The sequence below is a fragment of the Coccinella septempunctata genome, chromosome 7, assembly GCF_907165205.1.
Source record: "Coccinella septempunctata chromosome 7, icCocSept1.1, whole genome shotgun sequence".
In the NCBI taxonomy this organism is placed as follows: domain Eukaryota; kingdom Metazoa; phylum Arthropoda; class Insecta; order Coleoptera; family Coccinellidae; genus Coccinella; species Coccinella septempunctata.
The window spans coordinates 12,805,682-12,822,157 of record NC_058195.1 but is presented as its reverse complement, the minus strand read 5'-3'; the positions used below and the strand labels follow the sequence as shown (position 1 = coordinate 12,822,157).

Here is a 16,476-nt window from a genome sequence, read left to right as displayed (position 1 = left end):
TGTCAACGCGACAGGGTGGATGGCGGCAGGGCCGTAATTTTGCTTATTTTCCTCCAAGGCAACATTCCAGAACGAGATGTCAGGTATTCAAAATGTATTTCATACATGATGACTAACCGAATATATTGTATGTAACGACTCTCCATAGTAGCCCTCATAAATATTTGATAGAGATCTATTGACAGCACGCGCTGCCTAGGCAGAACATTCACCTATCCAACGATAGGTGGAGCGCCTGTCTGTATATCTCCCAATGCAGCCTTCCCATTTGAAATATATTGACACCTAACGAAAACGAATTGAGCTTTCACACAGCCAAGTTCCGAAAAATGTAGGCGAGTACATAGTAGATGAAACAAAAGAGTTTCAGCAACTACTTGTAGTGAAAAATGCAGAAAGTGTCAGAAAACTTATGGCAAATATTGCGATCGAAATCATGAGGACTGAACATTATCAAAAACTGAATTTCTTCAGACCAGACCATGTGGTTTCAGATAGTTTTAAGGGAATACACTGCACTATGACTTTAAGGTCTATTATATGACACATTGTGCTATTTCCGCGGCAAGAAATGGTAATTGAGAATCATTGATTGGGCTTATATAGATCATAATTTTCTGAATGCTCATCCATGACCGGTTTCTCCATATGAATGACTTGCATACCATGTGCTCTGCTGTTTCTACTTCTGATCCACAGAGCCCACAAATCTCGTCTGCCAACTGTCCCATAGGGTATATATATTCTTTTGAATGTAAGCAATACATTTTTGGTTATCAAACAATATAGCATATGTATGAGTTTTAGCAAAGGTTAGTGTAACCGGGTACCATACAATTTGGAGTATGATACAAGAGCTTAGGGAAAAACCTCAATAAAAAAACCCTGTCTCCCCGTGAGTAGTATAGTGATGACAAATTTGTTCACAGAATAAGCTTTTAATACTGAAGGGCTTCTTTACCAATGATTTAAAAATTTCTTCATCCTTCTTTCGAAATAATATCTGAAAAAAAAAGAAACAGAGCAGAAAACGAGAGAAAAAAGTGAATAATTAAGCTTTCATCAAAACTTATTCAAAGACTTGATGATGACTTGTCCTTCAATTGCGCTGGGAGAAATATCATCTCTGCGTCAAAAATCTTCTGCTGATCTTGGTGGAGGATCATCCTCGTCGTTAGAAATGCCTTCAGTACTCAAATTAATAACAGCCAATCTTGCTTTTGACTGGGAGGGTCTTTTTCAAGCCCACAGAAATGCTCAGGTCCAGCAGGTGTTAACATTGATACTTTTTTCGCAAGTTCATCGGCTTTTTCATTTCCTTCAACACCACAATGCACAATGCACTTCATTGCATCTGGCCAGTTACTTCATTGTATTACACCACTCCCATGTAAGCAGAGATCCCTGGCAGTGTGATTCCAGGGACCTCACAGTAGCCTAGCTGTACATGGTGATATAGATATGCGCCACTTTGAGGTTCATATCAAGACACAACTGAGTGCATACGTAAACAGCCAGTGTCTCGGTCTGTAAAATAGAGGGTTCACTTCCCAGGACTTTAGAAATACGTAGAAGTAAACCTGGATAAACAAATATCAAGGATGTGACATAGTCATCCATTTCCATAATCAAGCTGCTATCAACTCCTCCTCAACTGAACACCTATGTCATCGAATCAAAGCTTATATGCGAGGGTCCAAAAAAACTCAATTAAATAGGTATAAGAATAACAAGGTCTCTCTGCCTGGTCTCTCTGGAATCAAAGAAAACAAAGAGGCCAGCACACTAGCCACAAAGGGGGCACTAAAGCTTGTGGTACATACCTATATGAAAATGCACCTAAAAGAAGGAGTTTCTAGAGAATGAAGGAACCAAAGGAGAAAGACTCTGGAGAAATCTTCCAGGATTTGACATTTACCAAAAGATTCCTTCGGTATTTTGAATCTGCGAGATCCAAGAAGTATTTGGATCTTACTAAGAATAATTTACACCTCCTCACTGGTATTCTCACAGGACGTTGTGGCCTTAAGAAGCATATGATGAAAATTGGCTTCTCAGAACCTGACGAGTGTAGTTTATGTGGGGAAGAGTAGAAAACCTCTTTTACCTGGTGACAGAATGCCTTGCCATTGCAAGACTCGGCAAGGAATGTTTTGGACGAGAAAATTATAAGAAGAATTAGGACTTGGCCTTCTTGAAGCCCATACATAATAGAGTTAGGCTGTATAATCTTTTCTTGAAGCCCTCTGAGATACTGAAGTTCATTGGAACTCTGGAGCTGGAAGCTAGCTGTAGATGGCGCAGTTGTGAGAAAAGCTTTGATGGTGCACAATAGATAAAGGTCGCATAAACTAGAAGAGGACGAACAATGGGCCACAAGGACTAGGTTCAGACCAGTGGAGCAGATGTGCTAGCAAAGCCATGGAATCTGTTAGCCCAATATGTGATCTCATGAATAACCCTATCCTTTCTACTCTACGATTCATTGAAAAATCGTCAGACTGAAAACTGTGTTTTCTATTCAATTCAAAACTTGTTAGATTCTTTTCTAACCTATGTCATTTTTAGATATATTCGAAATTGTTCTAACCCTCGAGATATTCTAGTATTCCTAATACTGCACACCATCCACAAGAAAATTGTTATGACCCTAATGATACATAAATACCTCCATTCTTATTAAGTCAATCTCACATAACTGTGGCATGGTTTCATACCAAACCAAGGTGTTCGAATGCTTTCGTCATCCATAAGACTTTTAATGAATAGAAACATCAAAATTGATGTTGCTTTATCACGAGAGCAATCGCATGATTTGTTGCGACCAGAAACAATCCGGAATATATTAAATTATCGTTACGGCCTCGCGTTGCATCCATTCGTTTATCCCGCAGACAAGACGAAGGTGTAACTGAAATATCTGTAACAATTCAGACACCATTCATTATGCTGTGTATGAGTGATAATTTGAGAATTTCTCGTTGTGGTTTGATGTACGAGGGTGTACTAAGAAATATCGAGTATTTTGATGCATTCCAAATAAACTGGTGATTTCGCAGAAAAAGTTATACAAGTAGTATTGGTAATATTTCAACCGTAAAATCATGGTGTTATATTTAAACACATGATGGAAATAGCCAAGTTTATCCAAATACTTAGTTCATGTTTAATAAAAAAAAAGCAATTTCATCCGTGACACAGAATTTGAGAGGGACCAAAGAGTTACCTGGCAATATGGACTGTCTCACTCCACTGGTAGCAACCAGCAACGTTTTTGCGACCTAATTTAAAAGGTTCCAAAGTTCTTCCATTATCCTCTGATGATAATAGGTCGGATAGTTTTGAAGTAGCTACTGGACAAAAAACATTAATAGGCACATTTCATCTAGGTGTATTTTTCTAGTTAAAAAGCCCAAGATGCTGAATTGGGATTTACTCGAGGTCGTGGAGACCTAGTGGATTTTGAAGATCAGATGGTAAAAAAAAAGGTTCTATGATTTTTGCGTAAAGATATCATGCCCGAATAGGTAACGATAGATAATAGTAGAGTGATGGTGGGATGAACATTTTGACTATAGCATTTGTTTTTTTAGGAACCGAAAATTAGCTCATGTCTCCCTAAGCCATAGGAGAGTTGAACAGGGGGCGAGAGAGACTTGACCATAAGTTTGTTTATCAGGAAAAACATTGAAAAAAACAATTTCCAATGGACAACGATGGTCCAATTCAAGGTTTTCATCATCAGATGTATCAGCGAATGAAATACATATTTCCTATTTCAGAGCCAGTCTCACTTATTTTCGAGATGTTTTTCACTTTTTTGAATCTTTGTATATTTTTTTATATTTATTTCTATTATTCAATTTTCATTTTTTGAAGCAAACTATTATCTAAGCTCAGTGACGCACTTTTCAGGCAGTGTAACAAACAAAAATTATTCAATTTATTACTTCATAACAACAAAATCACGATCAACCCTCTCACTCCCGAACTGTTCTTATGGCGGCCAAAATGTAGCAGCCACTAGTTGTGCCTTGTTCTTTTTTCGAGTATGTCGCAAGCTATTTATGATACCGATAGCGCGAAATTTGAATTGAAATATTTAAGGTGGTTCAAGTCTCCTACCTGAGCAAGTCTCCCGGAGATTAAGATTCTGTATATGCCCTACGTGTTGGTCGTACGGAAGAGTTGCATATGGCATAAAACGTTACCAATTTTCAGAGGTATATGTTAATTTGACCCAAAGAACGCTACTTTTCAAGAAACCGACAATTCGGATGTGACGCAAGGTCACAGCGGTCCTTTGAAAATGGAAAAAAAACTCGTTACTTCAAAATATCTCCCTTTCTGTACCTCTGATCGTTTTTGTATTCATTATGAAAGTTGTAGATATTAAAATTCCATACAATTTTTGTCTGAGGGTGATGAGGAAGAAGAGCTTAGCCACACATGCGGAAGGCCAAGGTCAAATTAGAAACCCAGTCTGATGTACATACATCATACTATCTAAAAAACGTTTTAACGTAGAAAAAATTGCTTTCGACGAAATTTTATGGAAATGTTATGCTCTACAACTTTTATAATGAATGCGAGAACGATTTGAAGCCCAGGAGAGGAGATATTTCAAAAAAACTTATTTTTGTTACCTTTATCACCAATTTTTTTTTGTTTCGGCTTGCTGAAACTGTCAAGTTACATTTTTTTCGTTATTCTTGAATCATCAGCTTCAAAATAAGAAAAAAAGACACTGCGCTCAAGAAAGTATACGTGGCTTTTTTTTTGCAAAATTGGTTTTCACTATTCTGACAAGTTGTCTAGATAATTTCCCCAATATACCTAGAGGTGTAGATGTTCGTTAAGGTACACTACAGAATCCGCAGTATCTATCCTTATATAAAACTGGCATGCTCGAGTAAATCCTGAATTTCCTTCTTGGGCTCCCCAACTATTCCTGTAAAAGTCTCAGTATGGATTTCTTTGGCGCATTTTCGAAGTTTTGTGAGAGTTTTCGTATAAATATTTCGAAAAAGATCGGTTAAATTTCGTAATTCTCAACAAGAAAACCATCTGTAAATCTCGACAAACCACAGTTTTCCGTTTTCGTGAACACCTCGTACATGCGACGACATTCACTTGTCTCTGTGCGTAACAAATAGTTAAAAAATTACCTTGCTCTCCGGCAGAATGCATTGCATAATTCTAAATCATTATGTCAAGAGCCACAATGCCGTCAGCATGAGGCGTAGCAAATGATGAAACGAAGGAGATGATAAAACTCCATACCTGCTATCTTAGTAGCAGACGTAGGCTAGCTAGGTACGTTTCTTTGCGTACCCACGCGAAAAATTCATTACATTGTCCCACCCGAATATGCTGAAATTGTTTATCTTCAAGCCGGGTGGTTTTTATCTTGATTGATTTGTTGCGAGCCTTGAACTAGACCACTGAGACAGGCATCATTGCTCATGGTCCATAAACAGGGTAGGTAAATGGCGAATTTTACTCAAGTAGAAACACCTGGAGAAATAGCAACGCTATATCAACAAATTGGAGCTCTGGAAGATCATTCGTGTCAAGTTTATACCCACTGCAAGAGTTGAAGGCTCAACTCCACTAGAAACACAATAGTTGGGGAGCCCAACAGAGAAATTTGGGATATACTCGAGCGTGTCAGATTAATAGGAAGGGAAATACTTTGGAACCTGTAGAGTACCTCTACCAAAAATTAGACTTGTAGACAGGGGGAATTGTCTAGGACAGCCTGTCAGAATAGTAAAAAAAAACGATCATTGTACATACTCGAGCGATATGTGGTTAGTTGATATGAAGCTCTAAGTAGATGTTACTCACACAATTTTTTAAAATTACATAACTTCAACAATTGTTTTCGTGAGATAGATTTTCGAAAAATAAAATTCTCTTATAGTTTTCCTTTCAATTCTGGAGAAAAAAGTCTCGTGCAAAATTTCGATACAGTCGATATAAAAAAAACTTATAAGCAGTGTTAGTCTAAGATCCCACTGCAAAATTACTACGCTCATTACGTACAGAAACAAACACATATTTTTACACACGTTTATTATGGATAGGAGAGTACACTGATAACACCGCAGCCTGTCAAAAGTGGCCGCAAGTAATTTTAATTAAATTAATGTTAATCAATATTCCAAGAGAAATTTCTACTTGATGAATAAATTATTTTTTATTATAAAATGAATCACTTAATATTTTAAGTTATTTTCATCATGTAAATGTTAAGTCGTTCCTACTATTGTTTGAGCCGCCGGCTAAGAATCATATCTATCGACGCATGCGCAATGGCTTAAATACACGGCTGGCATCCACCATCCTCATCTAACAAGTGCCGATGCGCGCCATCGCTTTCACTTTATTTCAGATATCTCGCTATTTTAACAGATGGCAGACCTAACTTGCGACCATTTTTTCACAGGCGGCCATATATCATCATATTCGAAAAAAAAACTTAAATTTGATATCAAAAACATCCGTGTACGTCATGAACGTAGAAATACATCGAAATGTTACCTGCTTACACCTGGCTGCGAGGTAGTTGCGGCCGAGTGTGCAATGGCAGCTATGGATTTTAGTATTCTTTACATGCATTGCTATGATGTGGGTGATATTTTATTTCAAAACGGAGTGAACGAAATTTCTCTTGGAATATTGATTAACATTAATTTAATTGAAATTACTTGCGGCCACTTTTGACAGGCTGCAGTGTTATCAGTGTATTCTCCTATCCATAAACGTATGTAAAAATGTGTGTTTGTCTCTGTACGTAATGAACGTAGTAATTCTGCAGCGGGATCTCGTACTATATACGAAGGTCTATGAGGCAGAGACTTGATGCATGTATTTTAACGGGAGGAAGTCATTCTATGGAACACTTATAAGATGAAATGGAATGAACAGTGATCAGAATTGCTTGTAAGTTTTTATTTATTCCGAGAAAAGTACCTATCGACTGTATCGAAATTTTGCAAGGGAGTTTTTTCCCCAGAATTGATTGGGAAACCATAAGAGAATTTTATTTTTCGAAAATCTATCCCACGAAAAAAATTTTTCGAAGGGGGTTGTTATTTTCAAACCCTAATAATAAGGTTATAGGATCTAAAAAAATTGTGTGAGTAACATGTACTTAGTGCTTTATATTATGTATAGTTTTATGATTCAGTGTTTTTTAGAATCAGTAAAAAAAATTAAAAACTGTTAACTAGTCATCGCCTACCAAAGGCTGTTTCTCGGAAGGGAGGTCGATTTCGAAAAAAAAATTTATAGGAACTACCCCTGCTTATTTTCATCGAGGAATCATTTCCCTTAGTCCTTCGAATTTGTTTACAGACACCTTGTATATTGTCTTAATTCGATAGTTTAAGCGTGACGAAAATGTGTGGGGGCCGCCAGACTTGCCAAAAAATAAACGTCACGTGTACAATCTCAAGCACGGTGACTTTTTTCTTGTTTTGGTAAGGTAATGATTCAAGAATTACGGAAAAAATATAATCTGAGAGTTTCAGCAAGCTGAAACAATACAAATTGGCCATAAAGGTCACAATAATCAGTGTTTTTGAATTATCTAATCTCCAGGGCTTCAAATTCTTTTCGCATTGATTATGAGAGTTGTAGAGCATAACATCTTCTACAATTTTTGTTCAGAGCAATTTTTTCTACTTTTGAACGTTTTTGACATATATGGCGATGAATGTATACATTAGACTGGGTTTTTACATTGACCTAGGCGCATGTGTGGCTAAGCTCCTCGAACTTATTGCCCTCGAACAGTTAAGAGAATGTGAAATGGCTTCAGACAAAAGTTGTATAGAATTTTATAATCAACAACTTTCATAATGAACACAAAAACGATTAGAGGTACAGGAAGGGAAATATCCCAAAAAATGCCTGGTTATCCATCTTCAAACTGTCGGACTAAGAAAACCCTCCCTGATTAGTGTCAAATTAATGGGTCAACACGTCTGCAACGCCAAGATCAACCATCTGTATGAAAATCTGGCACGCTCGAGTATGTACAAGTAACGATTTTTTTGCATTTTCAAAGGACCACTGTGACCTTGTGTCACGTTCGAATTGTTATAGTCTCTTGAAAAGTAGCTTCTTTTGGGCCCAATTAACATATCCTCTAAAAACCTAACAAAATTTTTTTATCATTCTTAACTCTTCCGTACAGCCAGCCCCACGACGCAAACTGTTAGATTGACATGAATATTATCGGAGACACGTAAAGCATTTACAGTATCTTAATCTGACACACTCGAGTATGTACACCTGACGATTTTTTTCACATATTTGAAAACCTGCAGACGCTTTCTCCACCTGAAAGTGCATACATCATAGAACCTTTTTTTCTTTCTACCATCCAATCTTCAAAATCCACTAGGTCTCCACGTCGCTCGAGTAAATCCCGATTTAGCATCGTCGGCTCCCCAACTAATATGATGAAAGTGAGATTTCAGATTTCAAAGGGCGTTACGTTACACTGCAACCTTAATATCCATTGTGTCCTCCATCAGTCTAGAAGCTATGTCTTCAATAGCTCACCGCACAGTTCCAGCGTTCTACTGAACTTCATTACCTGTGGTGGTTTCATGGAGTTTATCTCCATGCTTCTTCAAATTTCTAGTCCAAAGGATTTTTTGCGTTAGCTAGCAGAGCTGAAGCATTCTGTCCCTAAAAGAACTGGAGTTTTGTCCTCCTCCCAGAAGAATCTTCACTCGTCAGTTTGCGCTAGATTGCCCTGTAAAGAATCCAGTAAGGAGGTGTAGCATTCTTGCTAAGATCCAGATACTTCTTAGACCTCGCAGTGTTAAAGTTCCCAAGAAACATTTTGGAGGGTTCCATTCCTCGGGATTATTTTGTTTCATTCCTTCTCCTTTCTCCTGAAACTCTTTTTTGTATATAAGATAACACCCTAGACTCAAAAGGAGCTACAGAATTTCCTGGGATTGGTGAACCATGATCGATGCTTTTCGGCCAACTTTGCAGAGTTACAGCCACACGTTGGGCGCCAAGTTGAAGTTAAGACTGTTTGGCCGAGCATTGACTTCATGGATTTTGTGATTCCTAGAAATTTCATAACTTCCCACCATTCAACCACATCAAACCGATGATGACTTGATCATCACTCTTCCGCAAAATATGCATAATTTCTCATCTCGCATCAACCGTCCCGGCCAGGCCATCAATTTAATTCGTATCATGTATCGGAAATTGACCCGAAAAATATCGTGTTCAATCTTCGCGGAGCGGTACCACTAATGAATTGTTATTTTATGGGCTCCATTTAAAAAAACACTGTAATAATTCGTTGCCTTTCGGACGCCGAACATGCGAAAGAAGATGCTGCGATTATTTAGGCAAAGTTATAAACGTCTGGGCGTTTAAAATTATTTCGACCGACCGTGAAACAATGAATATTTAAGAGGTTTCGAGTCTTCCACACCTAGCGTTCAAATCTCAGACTTCGACTGTGGCTTTAGAAAGCAGGGAGTCGAACACAAAGGAATTACCAGGTGCCACCAGGTGATCTGGAATCTCCCACACAGAATCCGCACTCGTCAGTTTTTGCTAGACCCATTCCAATTAGGTGCTCGTCATCTTTGAAGCAATTTAACTCTTCAACGGAGCTTTTTCAGGCATTACTCCATAAGATTTTGGGGTTCTGAATTTATTCCTAATAATCCTGTGACAACCTGGTATTTATTTAGGATTTGGGGTATGGGTTCTCTTTCCTATTCTTCCTTCCTACTTACAATCGTAATGAATGTCCAAGCTAGTAATTTTTAATGTTACTATAACCCGTACCTTGTATATTCTTAAGATAGCCGCATAAGCTAATCTATCACAAGATATGAAGAGGTATGAGATCTGTAATGCCCTTGCTAGGCACGTTGTCTTAGCTGCAGTGATTCAAAATAGCCTTTTTATTCTATCGATGGTTTTTCTCGTTCTGTTCTGACTTGCCAAGGCATGCCAAATAGTTGTCCCATTAGTTATTACTGGTCTCACAATCATGACGTACATATCTTTATCATTTTGTTTTATATCAATTCTTATATTTATTTATTTGCTTCTTTATTTGTTTTATTCAGATTATGTTATCATTACATTTGCTTTATAAATCCACCTCCACAATAAAAAAAAATCCCGAGGAGATATTCTATTATACAGGGTGTATTTGAAGGTGATGCTTTTTTAAACAGAAGGTTGAACTGGTCAAAATAAAGCGTTCCACTAAAAACCACTAAATGATTACTGAAATAGAATCATCGCAAAGCAATGGGAAAAATACAAAACTTATATCGTGATGACTGACTCAACCATATGGTTTCGTTTAGGATATTGTTCCGTTCGATTTTTACGTGGAAATGAAAATGGAAACTCAGGATTGCTGAATTTTCCTCATTATTCAGTACCTAACAAACTATTTTATGAATGGCTTATTTCAATACCAACTGACAGAAAAATACTTAGGACCAAGTGTAAAAAAATAGAATATTAATTCAGAATCTCAGCAACAAAATCCTTCTGAATTATTCACAAGTTTTTTCCCATGGTCATCACAATCTTCTTCTTGGTCGAACCCTCCAACAATCGTTGTAAAACTAGGATGAAATAGGGTAACAATAATAGCACTTTGACAACATAAGCAATTTCAATAAACTATCTCAATGTTTTTCACCCTAAATTGCACGATATCTACAACAATTTTTTCAGATGACCTGATGCAACTAATCAGATAGACTCGGATGTACTGGATCATTAATTGTCCAGCCATATGTTTATGTTTTGTTTCGTTTTTCCGATGTAGGTGTCACTTTCCACAGTCCCTTACTTGAAATTTAATTGTACGGGTTGTAGCTCAGACATCTTTGATTTTTTATACAGGGTGAGCCTCTGACTCGTACACATAGTTTAACAGTAGATTCTTGAGGTCGAAAGAAACACTTTTTTCCTATACCATTTTTTCCTATACCATTTTTTCCTATACCATTTTTTCCTATACCATTTTTCCTATTCGGCACTGATAAAAAGATATAGCTATTTTAAATTTTCATAATGAGCTGTGCCACTATTGGAAAAACCATTACCTTCAGAATAACAAACTAAATCTGTGACACCACACATCTGTGAATCTTTCAAGTTTCACATATACTTTATTAATTTTTGATCATTACTCAAAAGGTCGCATTGTAGGAGAAAATATGAGATATACTTTTATTTTAAAAAACGTTCAAATATTCATTAGATAGCGTCCAACTTAGTTTCAAAGGTTGAGTTCTTTGAATTTTTGGTATTTTGATGGTACATAATGGTCATTAGAAAACTGTCGATGGTGCTATCTCGTATTCGGAAAAGATTAATCAAATAAATGAAAAATTATATTCCGAAATTGATTTCATTCTATAAAACTGTTTGTGAGATAGAACTAAAAATAAAAATTTTTATGATTTTTCAACAGCTCGTATTTTTCAAACCGGGCGGATTCGGAAGAAATGGTAAAAGAAAAAAGTGTTTCTTTTGACCTCAAGAATCTACTGTTAACATATTTGTATGAGTCAAAGACCAAAGAAAAGTAAAAAAAATTTTTTTGTGAAATGGCTTATTTTAATAACTCCTACCTTCTGTCAAACAAAAGCCCCATATTTGGAAACACCCTGTATAAATTTAAAGAACTCCTCTATTTAATCAATGTTCACGGATCTGAGCCTTAGCCAGAGATGCCTCATAAAAATTCAATTTGTAGTATGAAAATTATAGCTTTCTGAAACGAGAATGTATTTCTTGCTAGTTAATGTATATGAATTCAATAAATTCGTTTTAATACCTCTGCCTCGATCGTATGAAAATAACGAGAATCAATGTAGAAGAAAGATTAATTATACGTATGTTTGTACCAATTAATCAACGAGACAGCAATTATTCAGTTATCAGGTATAAATAATCATTAAAATTGTGAATCTGATAGCTTGTTACGATTAAAATTGAAGACATGAAACCTTTTATAGCTCAATTAGCCTGTTAACAGTTCTATACGATTCTTTTTCTCGCATTGGTAATCCCAATCCAGTTTGGGCATTCGATTAAGCTGAATGTTTGTAACATTCTGTTTATTGGTTTTGTATACAACTTCGAAAATTAAATATCCTTCAATTTGTGGAAATATACAGGGTGGTCCAGATCGTAACCAAGAAATTTTAACCACGTATTCTACATCAAAAATAAGACCTAGTTTGTCATATAAACATATGTCGAGAAATGTTTCCTCTCCGAGATACGGGGTGTTAAAATTATAGAAAAAAAATGTTTTTTATTAATAACTGTCACACTGCTTGAAATATTTTTATGAAATTTGTGACATAGGTTTTGAGCGTCAAGGAGCACTTTTTGCATAATATCATTTCTTTTTTATTCTACCAGTGGCGTCCGTACTGCAGCGAGACTGAATATTTTCAGATAAAAAAATGATACGCCACTGGTTTTTCCGACAATAAAAATTACTATTTAAATTCTTATTTAATATGGAACAAATTCGGTCTCTTGAGTTTTTGCTGTACGAGGCACCGTTTCCGGTTAAAAAAATAAAACACATTCTCATTCATGAAGAAATCGCCAAAATTTGATATGGTAGGTACATAATAATAATAAGGCTATTTTCGCTATATCAAATTTTGGCGATTTCTTCATGCATGAGAATGTGTTTTATTTTTTAACCGAAAACCCTGCCTCGTACAGCAAAAACTCAAGAGACCGAATTTGCTCCAAATTACATAAGGATTTAAATAATAATTTTTATTGTCGGAAAAACCAGTGGCGTATCATTTTTTTATCTGAAAATATTCAGTCTCGCTGCAGTACGGACGCCACTGGTAGAATAGAAAAGAAATGATATTATGCAAAAAGTGCTCCTTGACGCTCAAAACCTATGTCTCAAATTTCATAAAAATATTTCGAGCAGTGTGAAAGTTATTAATAAAAATCTTTTTTTTTTCCTATAATTTCAACACCCCGTATCTAGGAGAGGAAACATTTCTCGACATATGTTTATATGACACACTAGGTGCTTATTTTTGATGTAGAATACGTGGTTAAAATTTCTTGGTTACGATCTGGACCACCCTGTATTTAACAATGAGTTGAGCTGTTCTGGTTCTGTTCATCAATTCATGTGCCACGTGCTTATATTTCCCTCTAAATCTTAAAATCTTCCATAGGGTGGCATTCCAACCGAATAAAATAACTGCACACTTCCCAACAAAAAAAGCAACCCCCAGGTCCACTCGACGGAGATGATGCCCATTCCGTTGTCCATTTCCAGGAAAGAATAATAGAAACCTTCGTCCGTCGATCGTTAAATAAACTCCCTACGAAATTTTATGAAATCCATGTCCCTTCGTCACTTAGTTACCTTTTCAAGTCCATTGTCAACCCCGTATTTGTCGAACAACAGGAGGTCCTCTTGGTGGAGAACAAATTTATTCATCCTCCGGCTTTGGTTGAAACCGACTCCATCAATAGAGGCGGGACAGGTGATGTCGGATTATTTATGTTAGTTAGGGGATGACGTGAAGAGCAATGGCGACCGAGGCTGTTTTGCATTGGAAATTTTTCGATGAAAGGGCCGATTAGAGTATCGGAGGGACATCTAAACGATGCGGTCACTAATTAGGCACATGGGAGCAACAATGAGATGGTATTCCTCCAAGAACAATATGAAGAAAACTGAAGGAGATAAAGAAATCCGGAATAACAATGGACAGGATCTTCATTCAATGGAAATTCGTTTTTAAAAAAGTAAATTTTCGACGTGTACATAAAATCTTGAAAACAACTTTTTCTCCAACACTAATTTAGAAATACATTATTTGATTGGCCATCTTTTTGTTCGGTAAACCTAGAAATTTCAGATCATTTTTTTGTTCATTTTGAGTAGCAGTAATTAGAATAACTATCTTACAATACTCCAAATACACTGCGCAAAAAAATTAACGCACATTCTGAAAATCTCAATTTTAATGAAAGTTAACTCTACATTGACTTTATAACTTATTTTTTATGTTCTCTCGGGAAGGTTTTGAACGAAACAAGACACATTAAATAGAAGAAAAATTCAGGATTTCACCGAATCTTATGTGACAGAAGAGAAATGAACATTTTTCGAAATACTGAAATGCTGATAAGTGATTTAATACTTGGTATTTCCACCCCTTGCGTTAATTGCAGCTCGGCAACGACGGTTCATACTCAAAATGAGTGATCTTAAAATGTTCTGATCTAATCCTTCCCAGATTTCTCCGAGTTGGATTCCTAAGTCATTAAGAGTAGCTGGATGATTTTCTGAACTTCTCAGCCTTCTATTGAGGTTGTCCCAAACCTGATCAATCGGATTGAGATCTGGACTTCTTGCTGGCCATTCCATTCGAGAGACTTCAACCTCTTCAAGGTACTCCTCAACGATGCGCGCACGATGGGGTCTGGCATTATCGTCCATAAAAATGAAATTTTCACCAATGTATGGGGCAAATGGCACTATATGTTCTTCAAGAATGTTCCTTATATACTTATCAGCATTCATAGCTCCATTATCAACGACTACTAGGTCTGTGCGAGCAGTCAAAGATATTCCACCCCATACCATAATCGATCCTCCTCCGAAACCAGTAGTATTCAGGAAATTGCACTTCTTTCATGTGGACGTCTGTATACAAGGGAACGTCGATCACAATGGTAGAGGCAAAATCTAGACTCATCTGTGAAGAGAACTCCATAAAGTAAGTCAAGACTGGGTCTGTTCTGTGAAGAACTCTTTCCCAATGGGCCTGTTCCCAATGGATATGCTCTCTCGCAAAATCCAAACGCGCCCTCCGATGGGCTGGGGTAAGAGCTGGGCCTCTTGCCTCGACACGAGGCCTTAGATCATATTCTCTGAGGCGATTTCTTATTGTCTGAGTGCTAATTTGCACGTCATGAGTTTGCTCAAGCTGAATTTGAAGGAGGCGAGCGGTTGCAAACCGTTGTCTCAACGAAGAAACCCTCAAGTAACGTTCTTGAATGGCAGTTGTTACCCGTGGTCTACCTTGTCCTGGTCTTCGGACATTTATACCTGTCTCCCTGAATCGCTGCAACATTCTGGACACAATTTTATGGGAAACTCCAAAACTTTCTGCAATGTGTATGTCCACCCTTCTTCTCGCACAACTACCGCTTGGGCACATTCCTCTTGGGTCAAATTGCGTGTTTCGCGTTGCATAGCGATCGAGTGTAGAAAATCAAACGAAAGAAAAACTATTGATCACTAGAATTGATCGAGAACAACTGATTTTAGAATGGAGCCAATACCTACATTCAAAATCTGATAATATCATATTTTTTTATTCCTGCTAGGAAAAAACATTTGTATTGAAGAAAACCGTTGAAAGTGGATAACATATGCATGCATAATTCTGATAAAAATAATTATCAAATAATTATCATTACACCTTCAGTTGTAGAATAAATTTGAGATTTCCAAAATGTGCGTTAATTTTTTTGCGCAGTGTAGTTGTGAACTGTGCCGAATCTTAAGACGAAAAACCATTCGATTAGGGAATGCAGCACAAACGTAATACTATTGACCAGTGTTGATGATGTTCTCTAGAAACTGAGTTGGTCGATCATTGAGTTTATGCGTCTCTTTCTTGTTGTACTTCTTGTATTTTTATTAACAGAAACATGAATCCACAAAGGCGTCATATATAAAATATAAGGCATTCAATTAAAAAAAAATAATTTTTTTTCTAATATCTCCCAAACCACACTGTGCTGAATCTTAAGAAGAAAAACCATTCGATGCAGGACTATTGACCAGTATTGATTATGTTCACTAGCATTAGAGTTTATGTGTCTCTTTCTTCTTCTAAATTGGATATTTCTGGTAGATAATTTAATTTTTTATTTACATAAACATGGACCCATAGTAGCGTCATATTTCAGATGTAAGGCATTAAATTGCCAAAAAATATAAATTTTTTTCTAATCTCCCCAAACCACCCTTTTATATTCCAGTTCTGGTACATGCAAACTTCGCAGAAGTAATGTAAGACAATTTATATAATGTTTCATCTGAATCTAAACGACTTATATTTCAGCTGAATATTTCCACAATCAGAAATATTGTGAATGAAGAGTATGACAAAGAATTTCCTTCTATTGGGAGACCCAAAAAAGTGGTGGCATTTGAGAATTTTATGTTTGAGTGAATTAATGCGAAAAGTTTACTACAGGATTTTCGATTAATGTCATCGTAGAATAAGTTCCCGAAAATTGATTTTTCTATTTTTCATTTGACTTGTCCTATACATTGTGAATGTCTTAAGGTACCAATAAATACCTAATTATTATTATTATATCAATGTATCAAGATGAACAGCCACAAATACGCGCCAGTTGTCCTGTTAATTG

At 36.6% G+C, this 16,476-nt stretch overlaps 1 protein-coding gene across 2 annotated transcripts in view; it reads right to left on the bottom strand.

Moving 5' to 3' along the window:
• LOC123317292 overlaps nt 1-16,476 on the bottom strand; it is an 82,331-nt gene that overhangs the window by 18,141 nt on the left and 47,714 nt on the right. The gene's annotated exons all lie outside the window — the stretch shown is intronic.